The 23871-nt window shown below is 48.3% G+C and overlaps 1 pseudogene; it reads left to right on the top strand.

The window, feature by feature from the left end:
- Window positions 1-1193: 1193 nt before the first annotated feature.
- Window positions 1194-23592, top strand: LOC149348707 (sodium-dependent glucose transporter 1A-like; annotated as a pseudogene).
- Window positions 23593-23871: the final 279 nt, after the last annotated feature.

Genomic DNA, 23871 nt, shown 5'->3' with positions numbered 1-23871 from the left:
ATTGTCAGACATGTAATCGCCTATACTTCTTTTGGAATTACGCTAGAGTAAATATGTGTGCTTCCAAAAGACGCTGATAACGCATTTTATCCGCATCTCGTGACTGGTGTTGCTCGCAGTGTCTCTTCTAATGTCCTGTTCTGCTTCTGCAGGCAACGTTACATTCCGCACAGTACATATTTGTCGGCCATGTGAAGTATGGGCTCTAGTTCTGTAAGATGCAACTTTCGCATTCTTTTGAACCCCTAATACCGAAAAATCTAACCTAAAGGATACCAGTGTACAGCAGATTTCACGATAATACAACATTTTGGGCGAGTTGGTTACCTACATTCATTATTACAGCGCAAAGACGGCACAGAACAAGAAGGGAACACAACAGCGCTGTGTTGTTCCCTTCTTGTTCTGTGCCGTCTTTGCGCTGTAATAATGAATGAAGATTTCACGAGGAGACTCGTCCGTAACAGAACACTCTGTGACGTCAAACCAGAACATTGAGTGGGATTTAGGGCCTTTGCATGAGAAGACTGACCAATGGGAATCTGCCACTGGATCATGTGATCCCATTAGGGTGATTCTGAGTTGGTTTTGGAATGTGTCAACGTATCGGTACTGCTGACTATTCGATTGCAGCGCCGACACCGTTCTGCAGGCAGTTCCTTATTCCGCTCAAACTATTAGACGCCCTCCTAAATACGTTTCACGCATGCCTATTTAGGCTTTTTTCACAGATATATGAAGATTCCAGAAAGCAACGAGGCAGCTTTCGAGAAAGGGTCGAAAGGGTCGAGAATCACAGTCCCCATTTCGAGTCTCTCCGTAAATATATTCTTGCTACTTGTTGAACTACACCACACGCGCCATTCGTATTAGGACAGGACTACGGTCTCATTTCCAGCTGTTTCGATTCTTTTGTCTTGACGCTCCCTTTTTTTTTAAGCGGTTTTTCTAGCCGCAATTCGACCCGTAGCCTACAGCATTTAATGACAAAAGGACGAGTTCAGTGCCTCCCGTCATTCGCAGCGTACAACAGCTGTTCACTTAGCCGACGGCTCCGCGAAAGCATATGCCTAGCTCAGTTTTTCCATCTCTGTTGTCGCTACGGCCGGTGTCTTCCATGGAAGCCCGTCGGCCATCCAGAACGGGATTTTAGCGATCAACGTTCACTCGCTAGAAATGAGAACGAGGTTAACATGAGCCAGGACATCATCCGTGGAGATTTCGCCGATGTCCGCTACCAGCCTCAGCCAGCTACAGATAGCCAGGGGTGAGCAGTTCGAAGGAGCGCATGTAATCCGCCCAGTATTGCAAATGGATGGTTTCAGTCTGGGCTTTTGTAGAACCGGCCTTTGCCAATACGTTTCCATTATTGGGCCGATTTTGGAATGACCAATAGGAGGAATTTGGAGTAACCTATCACCTGACCTAAAGACTGCCTACAACTTTTCCTTTGGAGTAAAAAATTAGTACCTTAAAAAGAATGACACACTTCGAGTTCATACTTTCATTTGTTACTACACTCCTTAAATATCTGCCTGATATTATTTTCATGTAGCTTAATACTGATACCTTGATTTCTTTATAGGTTTATACATTTGCGTCTGTTGTACAAAGTTGTGTAATTGAAAAGTGTATACCGAATTGCGTTTATCCTCTTCTCGTGTGTTGTACCCTTGTGATGCTTTGAAAACACTTACTAGCTATTTTACCCTAGCTTTTTGTGATATGCCTTAATTCTTGTGTAAGTTCTATGCGTTTTGTTTGTTCTGTAAGTTTTTAGTTTTTATAATCTGTAACATATGTGTTTCTTTTGTTGATGCTCTTACAAGTGTTGAGAGGGATTTATGCTTTCTGTATACAAACTTACTCTGTCTTTATTTTGGTATAATGTTGCCTGCATGCTTATATACCTTTTTCTATTGGACCCATTACTAGCCGTTGGCTATGGTTCCGAGCAGTGTTTGCGTATATTTGTATAGCAACAAAGAGCAATAAATACATGAATAAATGAAAAAAAATGAAAATGATTACCTGTGTTGCTTGGGACGTGTTTTTCGGATTCATATCCTCCTTACCCTCTTCCTCATTTACATTCCGCTAGACAATGTATAAGTAGGGTTTTAGTAAAGTAATTGAGCTGCGGTTCAGCTGCCAAAGAAGGCTTTGAGACGAGGCTCGGACCTGCCATTCAACGTCACCATGAATATTTTATCATTCATTTTTCATCTTCGTTCTCTGTGGCAGTACCCAGTAAGTTTGCCTTACGGCTTGAAAAAAGCGGTTGGCTAATTTTTTTACTCAGAAACCACTATTGGCCTACTAACCTAAAAAATTCCGGTGTGCGGTGAAGCCTCTAAAGTCAGTCACGTGATGCGGCAAATGGCTGGAAATAAACGAGACACTGAATGAACTCTCAGCAGGACATACGGGTGGACTAAACCAATGCCGCCACCACTTACAGGACGGCAGGGGTTACCACGCCTCGAAGATTCAAAAGACGAATCCCACGAAAGAGGCAAGAACTCTGTAAAAACGCTCGTTATGAAGTATAGTGCAATGAATAATTCGGAGTACATAATGTATTTTAGCGTCCAGAGGCCATAAGACGGGGGGGGGGTACAAGTCTGATCACAGCGCTGAATAGTTGCCACCCGGCATTTCCAGTAACGTGCAGTGAGCTTATAGGCATTCAGAGGGACGCCAAGGTACATGGGTAGCCTAAGTGTCCACTGCATACCAGCATATTAAGCAGGTGTCGATCCCCATAATGCAAACCAGAGACCGCAACTCTTAGACTAATTCCAGCTCCTGACACTGAATCAAAATTCCCCTTTAAAGCACAGAAAAACATGAGGTCGTCTCGATAAGCTAAGACCTCAAGTTCGTGACCCATAATACGGAAACCAATGACGGCTCTACTGCTTATAACACTTGTGCAAAGTGGCTCCAAGTGCAGTGAGAACAGGGGTCCATTGCGGCACCTTAACAGGCTATCTGTTGCCTGTGCTCCGCATTACACGCGGTGCCTGAGCCCATTTCGTGATCTGAGCTGGTATTTCAATAACGTTTATTTGTTCTCTATGCCGCGCTCCTTTCTTGCCTGTACGTTAACGTTGTCCCTACCATACTCGATCCCACAGTTTGCGGCTTTCTTTATGATTATAATTTTGTTCTAGGCCGCCGCAGTGGCTCAGTGGTTATGGTGCTCGGCTGCTGACCCGAATGACGCGGGTTCGATCCCGGCCGCGGCGGTTGAGTTTGTATGTAGGCCGAATTCTAGAGGCCCGTGTATTGTACGATGTCAGTGCACGTTAAAGAACTCCAGGTGGTCGAAATTTCCGGTGCCCTTCACTACGGCGGTGCTCTTTTCTGGTGCCCTTCATAGCCTGAGTCGCTTTGGGACGCTGAACTCGATAAACCAAAGCAAACCAATTTTGTTCTTTTTTCTCCTCATAAATAAATCACTTCTCTGTTGTTCTTACTGTAAGCTTGACGCCACGTTTCCTCTCTTGTGCAGCGACTGCGTCGTCTCAAAAAGGACACCGCCTCCTTCCTCCCAACTGTGGCTAAACGTAGGTCGGACATGCAACGTGAGCCTGGGGAATCTAGGCACGGTGAGCGTCACGATTGTGCTGACAGTTATCAGTCCTGTACTTGTCATTCAACACTGATGTAGTTATGGCTTTGCTTGGCACAGAAATTGCGATGCAGGGCCGAAAGCGGTGACTATTCTAGCGCTTTAAGAGAGGGAAGGGAGTTTCGCTCTTCATGTTGACCTTCTTATTCCACAAGTCCAGAACGCAGCGATTACCAGGGCGCTGCGGGCCAGTAGAAATAAACTGTTATAACACTGCGTACTAGACGAATTTATAAGGTCTGCATGGTACGCTAGCCAAAGGTAAAAGAGAGAATCATGTATACAGGACACGCTGGTCAAGCTGTGGGCTGTTGTCCTTCATGCAAGCTTTATAACAGGCTCTGTGCGCATTACACAATAATAGTAAGAAACCAGAAAAATACCAAAACGCACAAAGAAGCTACAAAGGCCGCAATCTATTTTCATTATTTTCTTAGTGTGACATTTTTCCTTGTAATGCTAGCGAAGGCCGGTTTACAAATCCCTGCCCCTATCTCAAAGTATGCTACGCCTATGCGACCTCTCGAACAGCTTGCAGTCGGTGTGCCTAAACAGAATGTCAGTGTCCTCAAAATATCGGGTACAATGACTCTTACTGGAATGGTCTATGAAGTGCTTGTTTGTTGAGTGAACTGAAAAGTTCATTCAGTCCAGCTGAAAGGTGAAACATGTCTTTCACTTCCTTCTTTCCGTTGCTCTCCATTGCGCCCGTTTCCCTCACGGCCCCTGTGACGCCTAACGCCTTCCTTACAAAGATGGGAGAAGAACAGTCCATGCAGCACGCCTCCCCTGCATCCCTCTAACCCCTGCACTCTACACCTTACGACTAGGTACTGCTACAAGCTATTCCGACGCCCAGCAATGGGCCCTCACTAGACGATACCACCATAAACACAAGGATCATCCTTTGCATAGGCCCAGCGTTAGTAACACTGCCACTGGCTTCCGCGTTTCGCACCACCACAGCTATGGCCGAGTTTAGTTTGCTGCGCTGTCCTCAATTTAAGTTCAACACTTTTCGTTAGCCTGCACGTTTCTGTCCCATGCTGAGTGCCAGTAAGACACATATGTTATATACGTTTCTCTTGAGGGACACAGATAAACGGTCATTTATGATCCAAGATCGTCTCCAAAACGCACTCCACCCCATTCTTATTGTTCTAGTTATGTTACTCTCGTGATCTGGGTCTGCGGTCACTACCTGTCTTAAGTAGACGTATTCCCTCACCACATCCAGCACCAACTGTAAACGGCTGTTTCCTTCCCAGACTGTTAAACATTGCTTTGCTTTTGTGCTTATTAATTTTAGACTCACCATTCTCTTCTGCCTCTCTAAGTCATTGATCATGCCTTTAAGTTTGACCCCTGAGCTACTCGGCAAAGCAGTATCATTAGCGAATCGCAGATTACTAAGGAGTTTATCACTGACTCTTACCTCGAACTGTTTCCAATCCGCTTCCCTGAATACCTCCTGTAAACAAGCGGTGAATGGTACTGGACAGATAGTGTCCCCCTGCCTAGCACCCTTCTTTATTGAGATTTCATTTCTCTATGGAGGACTATGGTGTCGGTGCAGCCGCTGTAGATATATTCCAGTATTTTTGCATATGTCTTTTCTACACCCTCGTTGCGCAATAGCTGCATGAGAGTTGAGGCTGAATCAAACTGTTTCTCGTAATCTATGAAGACAATATACAGGGGTCGGTTATATTAAGCGCTCTGCCACATGTGTTAGTGCGAATATAGTCTAATGTTGAGTACCCTTTACGAAAGCCTGCCTGGTTCTCTCGTTTAAGGTGGTCCTGATTCTATTAGAGGCTACCTTTGTAAATGCCTTCTATAAAGCGGACAGTAGGCTCAGTGATCTGTAATTTTTAAAGTCGTTGACGTCCCTTTTCTTATAGATTTAAGATAATGATAGAGTTCTCCCAAAAGTCCGATGCGTTCTACGTCATGAGGCAGGGTTTTCTAGCTCAATCTTCACATTGTCGTTTAACAGGTATACTCTTACCTAATGTTCACCAGCTGCTTTCCACCTTTGCATTGCTACTAAGGCTTCCGTTACTGTCTGCTTTTTTACCATCGGAATGTAAAATTTGCAGCTTCAAACCCCTATCCTCATGTCCTATTAGAGCACGGAGCCCGCTTTGTGCTATGTAGCACATTATATTTAGTGTACGATCATGAGAAAAGCCTGCCTTTTCACTCAGCGATACGCTCGGTGGGGTCGGCACACCTCAAACGCTCCTAGTGCCGCTAGTATGGGTACTCTCAACCACTCTAGCGCTTAATGTTCTGAGATCTCCCTTAGTAGCGAAAGTTCAAAAGAATGCCACTTCACCACTATGTTATTCCTGCCTCTCTGGAAATATATAAAATGAAATGCTACGCACAGAAAATCAATCTCCATAGGCTTTGCCAGAGCAAAGAACGCTTGCTGCGTCAAGTTAGTCAAGATGTTCGGGGATTAGTCCCTGTTGAACAACCAACCTTTCAGTTTTCCACTTGGCAGTGACAGTAAAATAAGTTTTAATGCGTTAGCACTACTAGGATTGTTTCTCAAGATCACGGGGCATCCGTTGTACGAAGCTTCCCCACAGCCGCCAAAGTCTGCAGCCTACAATCACCACCCGCACACCTCTACTCCAGAAGCGTCAAACCACTAGAACTGCTTTACAAGTCCTACAATTACTGGTAAAGTTCACGAATTGTTAGGTGTCACTAACAGTGTACCTTGAAGCCATTCTTATCAGCGCTTTAGCTGAGGGCAGAGCAAATGGTGTTAAAGTACCACCCGCCACTCCTGTCATATCCCCTTAAGGCGACACACCAACCACCCGTATCCACCGACAAATAGGTAGTAGGTAGGCAGCCGGGCAGCCGGGCAGGCGGGCAGGCGGGCAGGCGGGCAGGCGGGCAGGCGGGCAGGCGGGCAGGCGGGCAGGCGGGCAGGCGGGCAGGCGGGCAGGCGGGCAGGCAGGTGGGCAGGTGGGCAGGTAGGCGGGCGGGCGGGCGGGCAGGCAGGCAGGCAGGCAGGCGGGCGGGCGGGCGGGCGGGCGGGCGGGCGGGCGGGCGGGCAACGTAAAGGTAATGACAGCGTAAGGTTAAGCGTAAGGCTAATCTCGTTCTTAAAAGTAGACAACTTTACGGGAAGGAATGAGTGAAAGAAAAAGATCCTGGCGGTGCCGAATCAACGCTTAATGAAATAAGGCGCAATCAACGACCATTGTATGTGACGTGTGCCTGTTTGCATATTTCATTTTATGCCCGAGCATTTTGTTCAATTGACTGCATTTAGGCTCTGGATCTTTCGCGGTTTTGGCCCAGGGTCTGATCATGGCGATGACTGGTGTCTCCCTGCTGGACCTTGGAGAGATCTACAGCACGAGCTTATCGGCCGTCTCGCAGTTGATCACGACACGGTGCGTAGGAGGCCTGGCTGGCTCTCTCGTCGGTACGTGACTTGTAGTATGATTCCTTCACACTTTTATTCTTCCTATCAATGAATTCGCTGACTCTCTCTGGCAATGCTGACGTTTGTCAGGGAGCAAATACCCACTCATTGTCGAGAAAATTCGCGATATCCAAATGGGGAAGGGCTTCTTGATAACCGTGTGGAACTTAATGCATTGTCTAAGCTCAACGAGCCGAGCACAGTTTCACATTTTGCTAGCGCAAACTACCTCAGGTGGCAGCACCTGCATTGAATTTCTTCGTTCTTTTCTAGTTTATGAAAGCTTCGTTTTCAGCAAAAATAGCGTCTTTTTTTCATCGAAATGTTGTAATCCGTCGACACAAACGAAGTTAAATTGTTTCCTTCATTGTCCCTTCAAACTTCATCTATATCACGGTTCTCACTTCAGCAACAGTTGTGATCACAGGCGAAAACCGTGGTCTGCTCTTTTCTGAGAAAGCCTGAACGCGTCAGGTTCTGTGAACGCATTCTTTCTGCACCACTTTTTCGTAGGTGGCAAACTCTACGACACGTACAACACCCAAGTCATATCCATCCTGGCCATCGCGCTGTCTTGCTTCACAGCGTTCATGATCCCCCTCAGTAGATACCTGGCGCTGGCACACGTTATGATCTTCTTCGAGGGACTCAGCTGGGGTGCCTTCGGTACAGGTGAGCTTGGCAGACCCGTCCAAATGTGACGCATAATTCATCGTGTTTTACAGCCAAGGTGTTACTGGCTAGCACCTAGCATCAGCGTCGTCGTCGACCGTTGGATTAGCAGATCATGTGAGCCGTGCCGGTGGCCGCGTAATACTCCGTGGCTTTACGTCACCTGACGTGACGTCACGCCGTCCAGGAGCCATGCAGTCAATCCTGACTGGTACCGGTGGAGTCTCCTCATTAACTGACCAATCCCAAAAACCACGAACAACTGCGCGAATCAAACGCAGTAACTGGAAAGCGCAATAGTAAAGACATTTTTTTTCCGTAGAGCGCTGAAATCTACGGTACTCGCTGAGTGGCTATTGCGTTGTTCGTCATACCCCCTGAGGTCGTCGATTGGAGCGCGTCCTCCACAGATCGCATTTTGATTCGGATTAAATCTTAAAACATCTGACTAATGACACTTCGGCCCATTCTGGGACACTCGAAGTTGTAGATGACTCCCTTTCGCAGCGACAACTGTATTTGGCACGTGGAAGAAATCACGTCGTCGTCTTCATGCTTAGATTGCAGCGCCAGCAGATGAAAGCGATAGAAAACGAGATGTAGGCGCACGCTAGCTCGTTAACGTCCCCGTCTGTTTGCACTGTACTCTAACAGGCAAGCCACTGCAACTTGCACAGATAACACTCCACAGTCGCCACCCCACTACACCCTGAATCTACGGGTAAAACCTTTTAGCTAGTAACATTACTGTTTCGTGCTATCTGTTGGCTAGTAGCCGATTTGGTCGTACCTGTCATAGTCGTCCGCTGACCGCAAGTCTCTTCCGTCCATGCATCGGGGAGCATGGCCTCCTTTCGCTATTTCTCTGCTTCCAATGTGTCCATCACATTCGCGTTGCATGCTAACAAGTCCTGATGAAATAAAAACTGGTATGGCGCAAGAAACGGGGACACAGAAGGCACACAAAACACACAAGGCACACAAACAAACTCAGTGGTAGGAGCGGACATCAGCAGAAATATCAGTGACCCTCATGTAGTTTGCATACACAGGTATGTCGACGATTTCTTGGTCATTCTGAAGGACATTCCGGAACAGGATCTAGACGCTGCCGTCACGAGGACTGTGTCCGTTTTTTCAAGCCACGGCCAGGGTCTCACGTTTACCAAGGAGGTCCCTACGGACAGCCAACTCCAGTTTTTAGATATCAAGTTAATGTTTCCGGACAAAGGTCTTTGCTGGCTGTACAACCCGCGTTCTAAGAAAGGCTTGCTACCATTTGACAGCGCTCATTCAAAGCTTGTAAAACGCGCGATTGTTTCTAACTCCCTGCAATCTGCCTTAAACAAATCTTGCCCCCACATGTGTTCCACAAGCTTTCGCACTCAAGTTGAAAGGCTAAAACAGGCAGGTTATCCGCCTTCTCTAATTTCGGCTGTGTGCGAAATGCTTTTGCAGAAACTCAAGCAACTCACTTGCATCAGGGAGCCGGTATCGCATTCAGCAGTAACAGTAATACCGTATATTCACAAGGTGTCGCATAACATTAAGAAAATAGCGAGCAGACATAATGTTCAAGTTGTATTCTCCGCGCCTTGTAAGCTTTCAAGACTTTGTGCCATGACCAACAGAGAAAAGCGGCCGGCTTGCACCATAAAACACCAAAAAAAGTTCACGCAATGCAGGACACAAGTGGTTTATGAGATACCGCTTAGCTGTGGCCTCGTTTACATCGGGCAAACAGGTCGTTGTTTTAATGAGCGTGCAAGTGAGCATTCCCGAAACTTGCGCAACAACGAAAGAAGCTTCCTAGTTGACCACTGCAAGAGCTGTTCTAATTGCCGTCCCGAATTCGAGAAAACTAGATTTTTAAAGAGTGGGAAAGATAAAACTGAGAGAGAAATTGTTGAGGCATATTTCGTCGAAAAAGCTGGCAACAAATGCGTTAGCAGGCCTTCCATTATAGCAGCGCCGAGACGTCTTTTATAGAAGGTTTTTTGCAGTTCGCAGATTTTCCTTGGTTTTGTGCTCTTATTTCGTCCTTTCTTTCGGTGTTTTTACAATTTTTAGATTCTTAGACGCTAAGACGACTGTTCTTCAGGAATGATCTTCAGTTTTTATCACTTGACGCTAGGTGCTGTATCTTCAGACTTCATCCCTCCTTATTGTTATTGTTGGTCATGTTTTTCCGGGTTATTGTAGGTCATGTTTTTTCCGGGTTTTTGTTGGTCATCTTTTTTCACGTGGTTTTATCTCATAGTCGTTCGATTTTTTGCTCTTTTTCGCCTTCATCACGCGTTTCATAATTCGTTAGTGTGGACTTGTCATGCCCCACTGCCTTGCTTCTTTTTTCTTTTTTGCCTTGGTTGATGTGTTTCTGCTGGCCAGAAAATAAGTTGGCTTCTCAAGCTCTGTTTAGATTATATTCTGTAATGATCAGCGTTACTTTATTGCCAGTGGTCGCATGAATTGCCGTTTTATATGTACAACGTTTTACGCTTTCGTTGATATGGCTTGGTTGTGGTATAAAAGGCAGGCTTGGTGCAATAAACCCCAGTTGCAAGTTGGCGTCAGTCCTCTGTTTTGTGTGCCTTCTGTGTCCCCGTTTCTTGCGCCATACCAGTTTTTATTTCATCATGAACCAACTCGCCCAAACTAGAGTTTTACTTAACAAGTCCTGTTTAAAATTTTACAGACTTTTACTGCTTCCACCAACGAATCTTCGTATTCCTTTATTCCTGCTTTTTTTATTCCTAAATCTACTAATTCCGCAGGTTCTGCTGCTTCCACTTCCAGAAACCCCGCCAGGACGTTTTCTGTTACAAAAAAAAAGGACTGTGGTTGAATTCTCCTTAGTCAAGTGAAAAATCTAACCATCCTTACTAGCTTCACTTGCTCGACTGGCTGGCCACCAAGCCCTGAGATCCTCACCTGAGAACATGTAAAGAATCAGTTACTACACCTATTACTGCTGTCGGGGGAAAAAAATTAAATTATTGTCGCCAGTAAAGTGCAAACATACATGTATTACACAACGACCAGCACTCCTATGCAAATCGCTAATGAATGGAACACCAAAGAACTTGTAGTACATACTATGACGTCCTTGTTTTCTATCATTCGCCATTGTCTCCGTCATTTTCAATCACAACAAAAAGCGAGAAAGGGTGGAAACTGTCGTGTCTTCCTAAGGGAGTGAGTAAGTGAGTAGAAACTTTATTGATTTATAAGATTTAGCCTGCGGTGGAGGTCTTCTTCAAGTCTTCTCTTCAAGTCTTGAGGTTGCCTCCTAGCCTTGGGTGGTGCCCTAGTCCAGGGCTCCACTGAGTCTGGCCACCTCGCTTGCGTGTGCTATGAGTGCCCTTTGGGCCTCTAGCTCGCAGCTGGTGAGCCGGCTCTCCCATTGCTCCGCACTTGGTGTGTCGTGTTTGTGGAACGATATGTTTCTGTCGCATTCCCATGTTATGTGGTATAGTGTTGGCCTCGCTTCGCACCAAGGGCATGTGGCGCGGTATTGTGTCGGGAACATCTTGCTTAGTATATATAAGTTGGGGAAGGAGCCTGTCTGTAGCTTCCGCCATTTTGCGGCTTCTTCCTTGCTTAGCTCTTTGTGTGGTGGGGGGTATTTGTATCTTAGCCCCCTGTATAAACTTAGTGTTTCAGAGTACCCAGCCCCTAGGCTAGTCCAGAGCTCCTCCGGGGCTTGTGACCCCCCAGCTCGGATAGTAAGCCCTCGAGCTAGTTCGTCCGCCCTTTCGTTGCCCCAGACCCCCGCGTGGCCTGGTATCCAAATTATGTTATGTTTCTCTCTCCTCCCCGAGGGTGTCCCCTCGCTGAGGATCCTGAGTGTCGTTTTGCCTACCCTTCCTTTTGTGTAGTTTCGACACGCTTCTTGTCAGTCTGTTAAAATATTCAAGGGTCTCCCCTTTCTATCCCCCTCCCTCATTGCTAGGGCTATCGCTATCTCCTCCGCCTCTGCTACATTTGATGCCCTGGCCGTGAGGCTCGTTATGTGTTCTCCCTGGTGGTTGACGACTACCGCCACCATTTTATTTCCTCGTTCACCATAGTACGGGGAAGCGTCGGTGTATACCGTGCTGTCCCTGTGCCCTATTGTTTTTTCATAGTATTCTGCTCTGGCTCTCCTCCTGCTGGCATGGAGGTTTGGGTCCATGTTGCGGGGGATGGGTTGTACGCTTATGTTTCTTCTTAGTGCGTCTGGTATGTTTGCCCTGTTGTTGTGATGGTTCTCCGTCTCCCGACCCAACCTAGTCAGAAGTGCTCGTCCGGTTCTTGTGTCGCTGAGTCTTTGAAGTTGTGCCTTTATTTGGCATTCACTCAGCTCTTCAAAAGTGTTGTTTAGCCCTAGTTGCATTAGCTTCTCGTTGGACGTGTTCCTTGGTAGATGTAAGGCTATCTTGTACGCTTTGCGAAGGATAGCTTCTGCTTGCTCTCTTTCAGCTTTGATGGTTACGTGGTATGGTAGTGAGTATGTTATTCGACTGACTATCAGGCTGTTCACCAGTCTGATTGTGTCTTCTTCCTTCATCCCATGCCTTTTGCTGGCTACTCTATTTATCATTCGGCCTACTTGCTCCGCCGCTTTGCGTAGCAGGCTGAGTGTGTGGCTGCATTTCCTGCTACCTTGCAGCCACATACCGAGTATTCTTATCATTCTTTGTTCCGGTATGTTCTGCCCTTCTAGTTTCACCTCGAGGTTAGCCTCTGTAGGGTGCCTTCCTACTCTGAGAAGTTCGGACTTTTCGGTGGAACACCTTAGTCCCCTCTTCTTCATGTATCCTTCAATGCAGGTGGCTGCCGCTTGTAGACTTTCTTCTTTGCTTCCTAGCGAGCCTTCGCTGGTCCATATGGTGATGTCATCCGCATACATTGCGTGTCTGATTCCTTGTATCTGGCTGAGCTCTTTGGCTAGGATGATCATTGATATGTTGAAGAGCACTGGTGATATCACTGAGCCCTGTGGAGTTCCCCTGCATGGTGTTTGAAAGACCTCGCTTCGTAGGTCTCCCAAACCCACCGTTGCAGTTCTGTTTGTGAGGAAGCTTCTCACGTAGTCGTGTGTTTTCTTTCCGCAGTTGGTGGCGTTGATGCCTTCCATGATTGCTGCGTGGGATACGTTGTCGAAGGCCCCTTTGATGTCCACGGCCATGACTACGTTTTCCCCTTTGCTTGGCATTGTTTCTAGTACTTCTTCTTTGAGCTGAAGCAGCACGTCTTGGGTCGATAGATGTTCCCTGAAGCCGAACATGGTGTTGGGGTACCATCCTCCGTCTTCTAGGTGTCTTTGTATTCTTTTAGTGATGATTCTTTCGAAAAGCTTGCCCAGACACGATGTTAGCGAGATAGGTCTGAGATTTTCTATCTGCAGTTTTTTGCCTGGTTTGGGTATCATAACGACTTCCGCGTGTTTCCACTCTTTCGGAACCGTTCCCTCTTCCCAGAGTTTGTTTAAGTATTTTGTGAGCTGTTCTACCGCTTCATCGCTGAGATTTCTTATCAACGAGTTCTGGATCTTGTCCGCCCCCGCTGCCGTGTTCTTTGTCGTTGCCCTTATGGCTTGAATAACTTCTTCTCTTGTTATCGGTTTGTCCATGTCCTGGTTTTCTTTCCCTTGGTATTCTCCTTGGTAGGCTTTCACCTGTTCTTTTCCGTAGCATTTCTCTTTTACTGCTTGGATTAGCTGCTCCTCCGTCCCTTCGTATTGGTGGATCAGTCTTTGTATCGATTTGTTACTTTCTGCTTTGGTCTTCGATGGGTCCATGAGCTTCCTTAGTATTTGCCACGTTCTGGCCGTGCCTAGGGTGCCATTCAGTGTTGTGCTGAATTGTTGCCATCCCTGTCTAGCCAGTTGTGTTGCGTATTCTTCCGCTCGCTGGGTGATTTCTGCTATCTTCTTTTTTAGTTTCCTGTTAAGCTTCTGTTTCTTCCAGCGTTTGGTTAGGCTTTTCCTTGCCTCCCATAGGCCGAGGAGTCGTTTGTCTACCTCTGGTGCCTCTTCTGTGCGGTTAACTTCTTTAGTATATGTATCTCTTATTTGTTTAAGTTGTTGGCTCCATTCTTCTAAAGACGTGATGTCGCCTTTGATGCTTTTGCAGTGGGTGCGGAAAGCGTCCCAGTCTGTCAGTCTTGCCTTGCCTATTTTCCTTCTGATGCTTTCGGCTTCAATGGCCACTCTGATTATAAAGTGGTCGCTGCCTAGGTTCTCCTGTGTGTTTTCCCACTCTGCTTGCTTAGCTCCTCTGACAAAGGTTAGGTCGGGACACGTGTCTACGCTTACGCTGTTGCCTTGCCTTGTGGGTTGGCTCTCATCCGTAAGTATCTCGCAGCCTGTGTTTTCTGCTACTGTACATATGCTCCGCCCTTTTATGTCCTCTTTTTTGCTGCCCCATTGCGGGCTTTTCGCGTTGAAGTCTCCTGCTATAACTAGGGTGTTCTGCCCTGCAAGTTCCTTTGCCTCCGCGAAAAGCTTGATGAAGTCTCCCCTGTTTTTAGGTGGGCTATATATGTTTATAACAAAGGTGCTTTTTGATTTCCTTTTCCTTTTGGGAATTATTTCAGTTATCACGTGTTCTAGCTGTGTGTCTGCTATTTCCCCATGATTTATTGCTGTTATTTTGTCGCTAATGAGTGTTGCTGTTTTCCCTTTTTCCTGGCATGAGTAGCCTCTTAGGGTTGGGGTACAGTTTGTTTCTTGTAATAAGATTAGGTCTGGTGGGGTTCCCCTAGTGCTAATGAATTGCTGCAGGAGCCCCTGCTTGCGCCTGTAGCCCCTGCAGTTCCATTGCCAATTCTCTAGTTGTTGTCCTCCTGCCATGTTGCTGTGTTGCAGCTACTATTGTTCCCTTGGGTTTCTGTACCGAACCTCCGCTCATTAAAGAGGCGGTCTCTGGCGTCGTTTAGTGTTCTCTGTGTTGTTTGATTTTTAACGTAATTACGGAAGCTCTGGTCTTGCAAAGCTATCTTCTGGCTTAGTTGTTGCATTTGTTGCTGCATTTGTTGTTGCATTTGCAGCATGAGTGTTTTTAGGTCTTCCCCTGCCGTGTTGGTCTCCCCCATGTTTTGTGGGTTCTCTATAGTTTGTGGTGGTGGTGTTGCCGTTCTCACTGGTGAGAAACCTGTTCTCCGTATCTCCTGTAGTTCTGCGATTAATTCGCTCATCTGCTTTCTTAGCTGCCTATTCTCCTTTCTTATGTTGTTGATTTCTGCTCTTAGGCTTTCGTTTTCTGCCTTGGTGTCTGTTGTGTTGTTTTCCTCGTGCGGAGCAAAAAGTATTTTGGGAGAGCCGCCTCCCCAGCTTACCTTAACTCCGCCGCTTTTCTTCTGCTGCGTTTGCTGCTGGCTGGCCGTGGTCTGGCTCGCCTCGCCTCGTCCCCGGCTCTGGCTTCGGTCCCGGCTGCGGCTGTTGCTGCGTCCCCTGGACTCGCTTCCGTAGTCAGGTTGTTTCTCCTGGTCCTCGTTCCGGAACCAGCGTGGTCGTCGTCCTCCATTTCTGCCTTGGCTGCGGCCGCGTTGCTGCTGACCCCAGGCTCGTAGCTCTCCGAATGATTTTAGTCGCTGTGTGCATTCCCTTGCTCCTGTGACGTGGGAGCCCTTGCACACGAGGCACTTCGGTACGCATTGGTGTTGCGTCTCCGGATTTGCTTGGCCGCATTGCCTGCACGCCTTGCTTTCCGGGTTTGGGCATACATCTGCTCGATGCCCTTGCTGGTAGCAGTTGTAGCATATCTGCCTCGTTGGTCTATATGGGTGGCACCACATCTCTCCCCCGTAGAGCAGGACTTGCTTGGGAAGGATTGGGCCGCTGAAGGTAATGACTGCTGTGCTGGATCTCCCTAGCATTCGTGCCGCCAAAATCTTCACTCCGTGCGTTCTTGTCCTTAGGTTGGCCTTTAATTCTTCTTCTGGGGTTCCCGGGTCTACCCCGTGGATGACTCCCCGTAGCGTTCCCTCCGGCGCCGCCACGTGTGCCGTGACTTGGTAGCTTCTTCCACCGAAGTTGAGCTGCGCTATGTTTCTGACTTGTTTGGCTGTCTCTTCCTTATTCGTGCTGACGATTATGATGTTTGAGCCGTTGCGCAGCCGGATTATAAGGTCTTCTGCCTTGCATCCATGCCCGGTGGCGGCAACCACCGCTCGCGCCACTTGGTGTGTTTGCAGCTCTCGCACTGCTAGTCCCTTTGGCCTCAGGATCACCTTTAAATCTTCTTTCGGTAGGGGAGGGAGTCTCCTCTTCGGCGCTCCTTCCCTCTCGCCTTGCTTGGTTGTGCTTTGTTTGTCGCCTGTGCTTTTCCCTCCGCTTGAGGGGCTCGGATCCCCCGTCACGTGGCCTGCCGTCGCTTCCTGGCTCTTCCGTATTTTCTTGTGCCGCCGTTGCGACGTGGCTACTGTCCAGTCTGAGTCCGAATCGTATTTGCGACTCGCCTGCGCTGTTTTTGTTAGGGTGCTGCCTCCCGGGATTTGGGTGTTCACCGTCGGGCCCTGTACGTGGGATCCCCCGGCGGTGGCGTCTCGTTGGTCTTCCTCCATTCTTTCTTGGGTCTCCATAATTCGGTTTGCCAAAAATTCATGTCTGGCATGGATGTCTTGCGTCTGGGCCATCTTTCCGCTGCCTCCGTCGCCTGCCGAGGTCGAGGAGTCCGCGGAAGTCGCCGCCCGTGAAGCCTAGTCGCTAGGCCTAGCGTTGGCTTAGCTCATGCGTCCACGTGGTTGATCTTCAAGACCGGATAAATCCAAAAATATTGGGCCCACCGGTTTGAAAATGGTGTCCTCGTGGTCCGCTTCTCTTCCTGCGTCGCCTCCCACCAAAATTTTGGCAGTTCCGCTGAGTTGACCGGGCCAGAAAGCCCAAAAACTGCGGAGCGCATGTGGCGTACGTCCGCTCGTAGTGGTAGAGGAACGCACCTCCTTCCTAAGGGAAACGACACTGTAGCCGAGGTACAACAAGAACTCGGGTTTATTGTCAGCCGGCCGTCAGACCGCGCGTCCCGCTGGTCGACGACTGCCCGCGAAAACCAACACGCATGTGCTTATATCGAGATACAGACAGGCAAGGGGGCGGTGCCCAAATACCGGCACGTGGCCGTGAGTTGGCCGTTTGCTTATCGTGATACAAACACTACATTCCCCCTTCCCTAGACGATGCATGCTCTCATTACACATGGTTGACATTTATGACAAACGGTTAGTTTTTATACAGAAATAACAAAAACAAGTGAACGGTTCAAACTCTAGTTCCAAAAATTGGTTGACACAATCACAGCACTGATGTGTACCGATCCGGCGGACGTCTTTCCCTTGTCGGATACCGATGTCGCGTTGAGGCTTCGTGGCCCCTGTCGCCAGGAGAAGACCCCGAGTCGTGATCGATGTCTTCGGAACCGAGGGCTTCCGTCGATACTCCGCCTCCTGCGGCAACCGCCCCTGGATCTTCCTCAGCTGTGTCCGCTGCTTGTTTCGGCGGCTGCATGGCACTCTGTTCATCAGTGCCCATCGATGATCCAGATGGTTGCCACGGCTGCCAGGAGTCCTCACCATGGGCGCCACAACCGTGGTCTGCAGCAGACGTTGCCTCCGGGTCTGCCTGCCTTGTGCGTATGTGGTCTTGATGCCTCTTCCACTCCATGACACCACGTGGTGTTGTCACCTGTAGCACATAAGACACTGGCCCCGAGCGTGACGTCACCGTTGCCTCTAACCATCTTGGACCTACTCTAAAGTTCCTCACAAACACTTTGTCCCCAACGCAAAAACTTCTCTGAAGTTCTCTTCGACTGCCAGTTTGTCGAAATTGCTTTTGCTCGACCACTGAACGAGTACTAGGCTTAAGTAAATCGAGTCGAGTTCTGAGAGGTCGCCCGATCAAAAGCGAAGCCGGAGATTGCTGGGTGGTTGCGTGAGGTGTATTCCGGTGCGCTAGAAGAAAACTGGCTAGTCGTTCTTCAATGGGCCGGGCTCTGTTGTCCTTTCGCAGGGCTTCTTTAACTGTTGGTACAAATCTTTCAGCCAAACCGTTACTTGACGGGTGATATGGCGCGGACCGTACATGTTTTATTCTGTTCATCTTGAGGAATAACTGAAATTCTTCGCTGCAAAACTGCGGCCCGTTGTCTGACACGATGACCTCGGGCAATCCAAAACGGCTGAAGAGGTCACGCAGCTTACCGATGGTAGCTTCTGCCGAGGTCAACGGCATCAGGAAAACCTCCGGCCACTTTGAATGAGCGTCTACCGCCACCAAAAAGTTGCGCTGAAGAAACGGGCCAGCAAAATCTAAGTGGAGTCGGGCCCATGGCCTCGTAGGCCAAGCCCACGGATGAAGGGGAGCTTGGGTAGGCAGCGCTCGTTGCTGCTGGCAGGCCGCACACGTTTTCACGGTGTTCTCCAAGTTGGCGTCAGTTCCTGGCCACCAGACGTAGCTCCGGGTAACTTCCTTCATCCGCACTATCCCAGGATACCCCTCGTGCAGCTCGTCCAGGATTGTCTTCTGTAAATAAGGGGGAACCATAATGCGCATTCCCCAAAATAAACATCCTTGGTTAACCGACAACTCCAGTCTTTTTGAAACGAATGGTTTCATCTCATCAGCCACTCGCTCGGGCCATTGACCCGTTACTGCGTGAAGAACCTGCCATAAGGTATGGTCACGTGATGTTTCCCGCGCAATATCCGAGCTTGTTATCGGGAAAGTCTCCCACCGAAGTGCGTAGCAGGCCGTTACTTCGTCGTCCTCTTCCTTCTCGCCACTCCCGGGCAGCGGTAGACGCGACAGACAGTCTGCCTCTACGTTGCTTTCCCCTGAACGATATACTATATCGTAACGGTCGGCCGAAAGCGTAATTTCCCACCTCTGCAAACGAGCCGCGGCAATGCTTGGTATTCCTGTTTTGGGACCGAGTATCGTCTGTAAAGGCTTGTGATCAGTTACCAAGCTGAACTCTCTACCGTTAATATAGTAATGGAACTTCTTAATTCCGAAGACTAAGGCGAGCGCTTCTCGCTCTAACTGGCTGTAGTTCCGTTCACTCGGCGATAATGTTCGTGATGCAAACATGATCGGCCGCCTGGAACCATCTTGTTCCACTTTCGATAAGACTGCACCCAGCCCATAAGATGAGGCATCGCACACTACCTGAAGCTTAGCTTCCGGATCGTAATGTGCCAGCACCGGCGCTTTTATTAGCAGCCTTTGTATCTTTTCGAATGCTGTGTCTCACTGTTCACTCCAGACCCACGGCGCATACTTCCACAGCAGCTGATTCAGTGGGAAGATGACTGTTGATAACTCTGGCAAAAATTTTCCGTAGTATGTCACCATGCCCGTAAACGTTCTCAGCTGTTTTTTATCGGCTGGGGCGGGGGCTTCTAATACGGCCTTTACCTTCTCTGGTGATGCTGCAATTCCTTGTTTACTGACCACGTGACCCAGAAACTGCAATTCTGGTTTAAAAAATTCACACTTCTCTGCCTTAATCCGCACTCCTCTTTCGTGCAATCGGTTCAGTAACGCATCCAGGTTCACTAGGTGCTCCTTTTCGTTCCGGCCCGTGACGAGAATATCATCTAGGTAGCATATCACACCTTTCAATCCTTTTAACATGTTGTCCATTATCTTTTGAAAAATCGCAGGCGCACACGCCACCCCGAAGGCTAAGCGATTTACTGCATACAGTCCTTTGTGCGTGTTGACGGTGAGGTACTCGCGCGAAACCTTGTCCATTACCACTTGCTGATATGCTCTACTCAGGTCAATCTTCGAAAACACCTGACCTCCCGAAAGTGTGGCCAAGATTTCTTCGATCTTGGGCAAGGGGTAGTTGTCAATGTTTAAGCAAGGGTTCAAAGAGGCCTTATCATCTCCGCAGATGCGTACGCTGCCATCTTTTTTTACCACAGGTACAATTGGTGAGGCGAAAGCACTGTTCGAAATGGGCTCGATCACGCCCAGACTAACTAGTTTTTCCAGTTCTTTCTCCACCGCTTCTTTCAGTGCGAACGGAATGCTTCTAGCTTTACAAAACTTTGGATGCTGTTCTGGCTTCAGGGAAAGTTGAGCTTGCTCACCTTGAATTTCGCCGAGTTCATCGTTGAACAACTGCGGATGTCGGTTTAAGACTTACTTGTTCCAAGTCCCGGTGGTCTTGCGCACCCACGTGATTAACGCTACTCCAATTGAGCCTGAGCTGATATAACCAGTCTCGTTCTATGAGAGCAGGACCCTCCTGGCAGAGAATGTGCAGAGGTAGCTGGAGAGACTGGTGCTGATGCTTCACGTTTACTGTTACCACTCCTTTTGGGCGCACGCACTCCCCTGTGTACGTACGAAGCAACACCGATGCCGGGCGTAACTTCATCTGTGGGAAGCGTGAGCGAAATAAACTGTACGGCATCACTGACACTGCTGCTCCAGTGTCCAGCTCCATGTCAAGCGGAATTCCTTGAATACACATCGTAAAGCGTATCGGCTCTTGACGTGGTTTTTTGAGCATTGTTTGCAACAGTGGCTCGATGTCTTCCTCGGTATCGAACACGCCGAAGCTTTGCCTCCGGTAGTTTCCTTTTCGTGCGTCTTGCCCACTCGCTTTCGAAGGGTGCGAATCAGATTCAAGCTGGGAGCGGCAGACTTTTTTAATATGCCCTACTTGATGGCATTTAAAGCAAGTCGCTGTTCGGAACCGGCAAGCCCGGTTGCGATGACGCAAGCCACATCGCGTGCATGGTGAACCGTTCCGTGCAAGGGACTCTTCTGCAGAAAACTTCTGAAGGTCTTCCTGGGTTGCACTGCTAGGTCGGCACTCTGTGACGTTCCTGGAAGCCGCCTCCACCGATAAGGCTATCTCAACCGCCTTTTTGAAGGTCAGAGATGCATCCTCAACAAAAAGCCTCTTCTGGATGCCAGCGCTAGCAATACCACATACAAATCTGTCTCTCAGAGTTTCTTCTAAGTTAGCTCCAAAGTTGCATGTTTCGGCAGATTGCTTGAGGCCTGGCACGAACTGCGCGATGCTCTCCGTTTGTTGTTGCGTTCTTCGGTGAAACCTTACTCTTTCCGCAATAACCGATGGCTAGGGTGACAGATGCTCTCGTAATGCTTTCTGCAGTTCTGACAAAGACTGACTAGTAGGAGCGTTCGGGGCAGTCAAACTCTTCAATAACTTGTACGTCTTCGGACCCACGATACTCAGGAAGGCATCTACTTTGTTCTCGTCTGGAATCTTATTCACTCTAAGGAATGCATTAATCCTTTCTTCGTAAGTTTCCCAATCGGACTGAGATTCATCGAAAGATTCCACTTGCCCAATCGTGACCATCCTAGCTGTTTCCGAGTCGCTCCGTCGTGGTCCTTCTTGTACGCTTGGCTGAATATCCGTCTTCACGGTCCCCGTGGGATCGGTCCTCGTTCTGCTTCAGAGTCCCACCCTCGTCGCCAAAAAGTTGTCGTGTCTTCCTAAGGGAAACGACACTGTAGCCGAGGTACAACAAGAACTCGGGTTTATTGTCAGCCGGCCGTCAGACCGCGCGTCCCGCTGGTCGACGACTGCCCGCGAAAACCAACACGCATGTGCTTATATCGAGATACAGACAGGCAAGGGGGCGGTGCCCAAATACCGGCACGTGGCCGTGAGTTGGCCGTTTGCTTATCGTGATACAAACACTACAGAAACTCGAGCCCATATTGGCCAAAAACAAGTTTTTTTTCATGCTCATTGCCACTCACGCATTGCTGATTGCTCATTGCTCACTGCTCATTTTTTATCTCTTTGGCTTTAGTTATTAATGAGAGCAGGCTTATCTGGAACGTACGTTTACGTTGTTCAATAAAGCTGTAGGTTTCTTAAGCTGCGTATGTAGAAAATTTTTCGTCAGGTTTGAACTGAGGGCGGTGAAAGCGGCGGTGATTCCTCGACGACCGCCGAGCACGCGTGTTGTAATCGCCGGCGCCCAATTGTTCATTTGTTCGTGGGCGCAAGTCATCAAAATAAAAGTTCGTTTCAGTGCCACCTTAGTGTGGTCGTCTATTGTCCGCTGATTCGTCACCACCACTTGAAAATATCAATAACAGGGCCCTTTTGTGTCAAGTTCACGTCTGACCCTTGCGACAATAATGAACATAAAATTGCGAAAAAAATATTGCCTGCATGTCCTCAGGTGTTTGGTTTCTTGGTTCCTTGGAGTTTAACGTCCCAAAGCAACTGAGGCTATGGGTGGCGCTGTCCTCAGGTGTGGAAACCCAAGCCAAAATGGTTGCGGGGAACAGATAGCCTAAAGTCCATTAGCGTAACGGAGTTTACTGCAAAAGAAAGGTAACAGGGCCGGGATAGGATGGCCGTAGCCTGTGCACGACAGAGCTAAATAGAGATCAGTGGAAGGTGACTTTGCTTTGCAATGAACGACACCTGGCTGACGAGAATCATGCAATAAAATATACATTATATCCCCTAACAAAATCACTTCCTTGCCACATCTTTTGTATTACTTAATTTACTTTGTTCAGAGGCATAAGCCATGCATAATTCGTTTGCTGACTATAAGCGGCCGTTCCCAATCTGCGCTGTGCATTGCAACTCCAGGTCTAATGGGCTATATACCCGCAAATCACTCCTTTACAGAGGTACCGAACTCCTATTTTAAAAACAAACACATACCTAAGCTTCGCTTTCTTTGGGTCCAAGTAGTAGATGAAATTAAGCTCTTGGCATATTCGAATTGGGTTTGAAGAAGTAATGAAGTCAGACTGACTTTCTCTTTCTTTCGGATTGCAGGTGCGAATGTTTGGATCATGAAAATGTGGAAAGAAAACTCGAGCCCGGCGCTACAAGTCTTCCACTTGGCCTCTGGTGTTGGCTACCTAATGGCTTCCTTGATTGCGAGGCCATTCATGTCTACGCAAGGCAGCTACGTCGGAAATTCAACGACAGTAGTGAACAATAGGACCTTGAAAGATACAAGCAACTTAAACATCGAGGCTCTCGAACCTGTGAACACAACGCTCGGAGAGGGCACTTCAAGCGAGAGCACAATTTTTTATGCGTACGGAATAGCGAGTGCCTTCCAGCTAGTTCCAGCAGCATCCATGACCGTGTTCTACTTCATCGACAAAACCAGCTTCAGGGATGAGAGGACAAACCGCTTCAACAACGTATGTTCAAACGTACAAGAATCAGCGGATTACATCAACTTCACTCGGGTAACGCTAGCATTACTCTGCGCCTACATGTCCAGCTACGCTGCCGTTTATTGCACAACGTCTCAGATGTTGGCGGCATTTGCCGTCAAATGTGACCTGCACTTCTCGAAACCTTCGGCCTCTAGCCTTGTGGCCGTGTTCTTCCTGTGCTTTGCGGCTGGTCGCCTGGGCGCTGCTCTTCTCACGTTCAAGGTGTCCGCCTTCTCCGTGCTGGTAGCTTCGCACGTCGTATTGGTCACAGCAGCTGTTGTCCTAATAGCGTGGGGCTCAAGCAGAGATACAGCTTTGTGGGCCGCAAGTGCTCTTGCAGGTATATCTCAGGGTCCTCTTAACGCAGCAGTAACGGCCTGGGTTGCGAAGCGCATAAACATCACCAGCAAGATGATGTCGATCATCGCGGTTGTGGCGGCACCTGGAAATTTATTGCCTCCAATTCTGGTGGGCCAGTTCTTGGACAGCACTCCTAACGTGTTCTTGTACATGTCCTTTGCAACCGTCATTGTGTTAACAGCGGTTTTCGTCGGCATGTACTCTTACCTCCGAAAGAGGTCCACAACTTATGCAAACAACTAACTTGTACAGAATACTAACAATGGGAGATGTGACGAAATGCTTTCTCTCTAAAGTGCCGTCCCATATTAAGAGGTATTTTGTGCAAAAGCAGAGTTGCTTTGGTCAATAAAATGAACGGCCTTAAAAATAATCCGGTGCTTATTCATTAGGGCAGGTAATTTTGAATAGGCACCTTCACGTGGAAAGAATCCGACTTCAATTTCCATGAGGACAATAATGAATTAAGCGCAAGTTCTGTGGACTGTCTAGAAGAGAGCCCGAAGCAGCCAGCGAGTCTCATATAAGCTGTATCACGTCGATGGCGGGACGCTATGCAGTGTCGAGGCTAAG

This window comes from Amblyomma mixtum, chromosome 4, assembly GCF_055824585.1.
Source record: "Amblyomma mixtum isolate Tamu chromosome 4, ASM5582458v1, whole genome shotgun sequence".
Lineage (NCBI taxonomy): Eukaryota > Metazoa > Arthropoda > Arachnida > Ixodida > Ixodidae > Amblyomma > Amblyomma mixtum.
The sequence above is the reverse complement of the archived record's forward strand: the minus strand, read 5'-3'. Positions and strand labels throughout refer to the sequence as shown.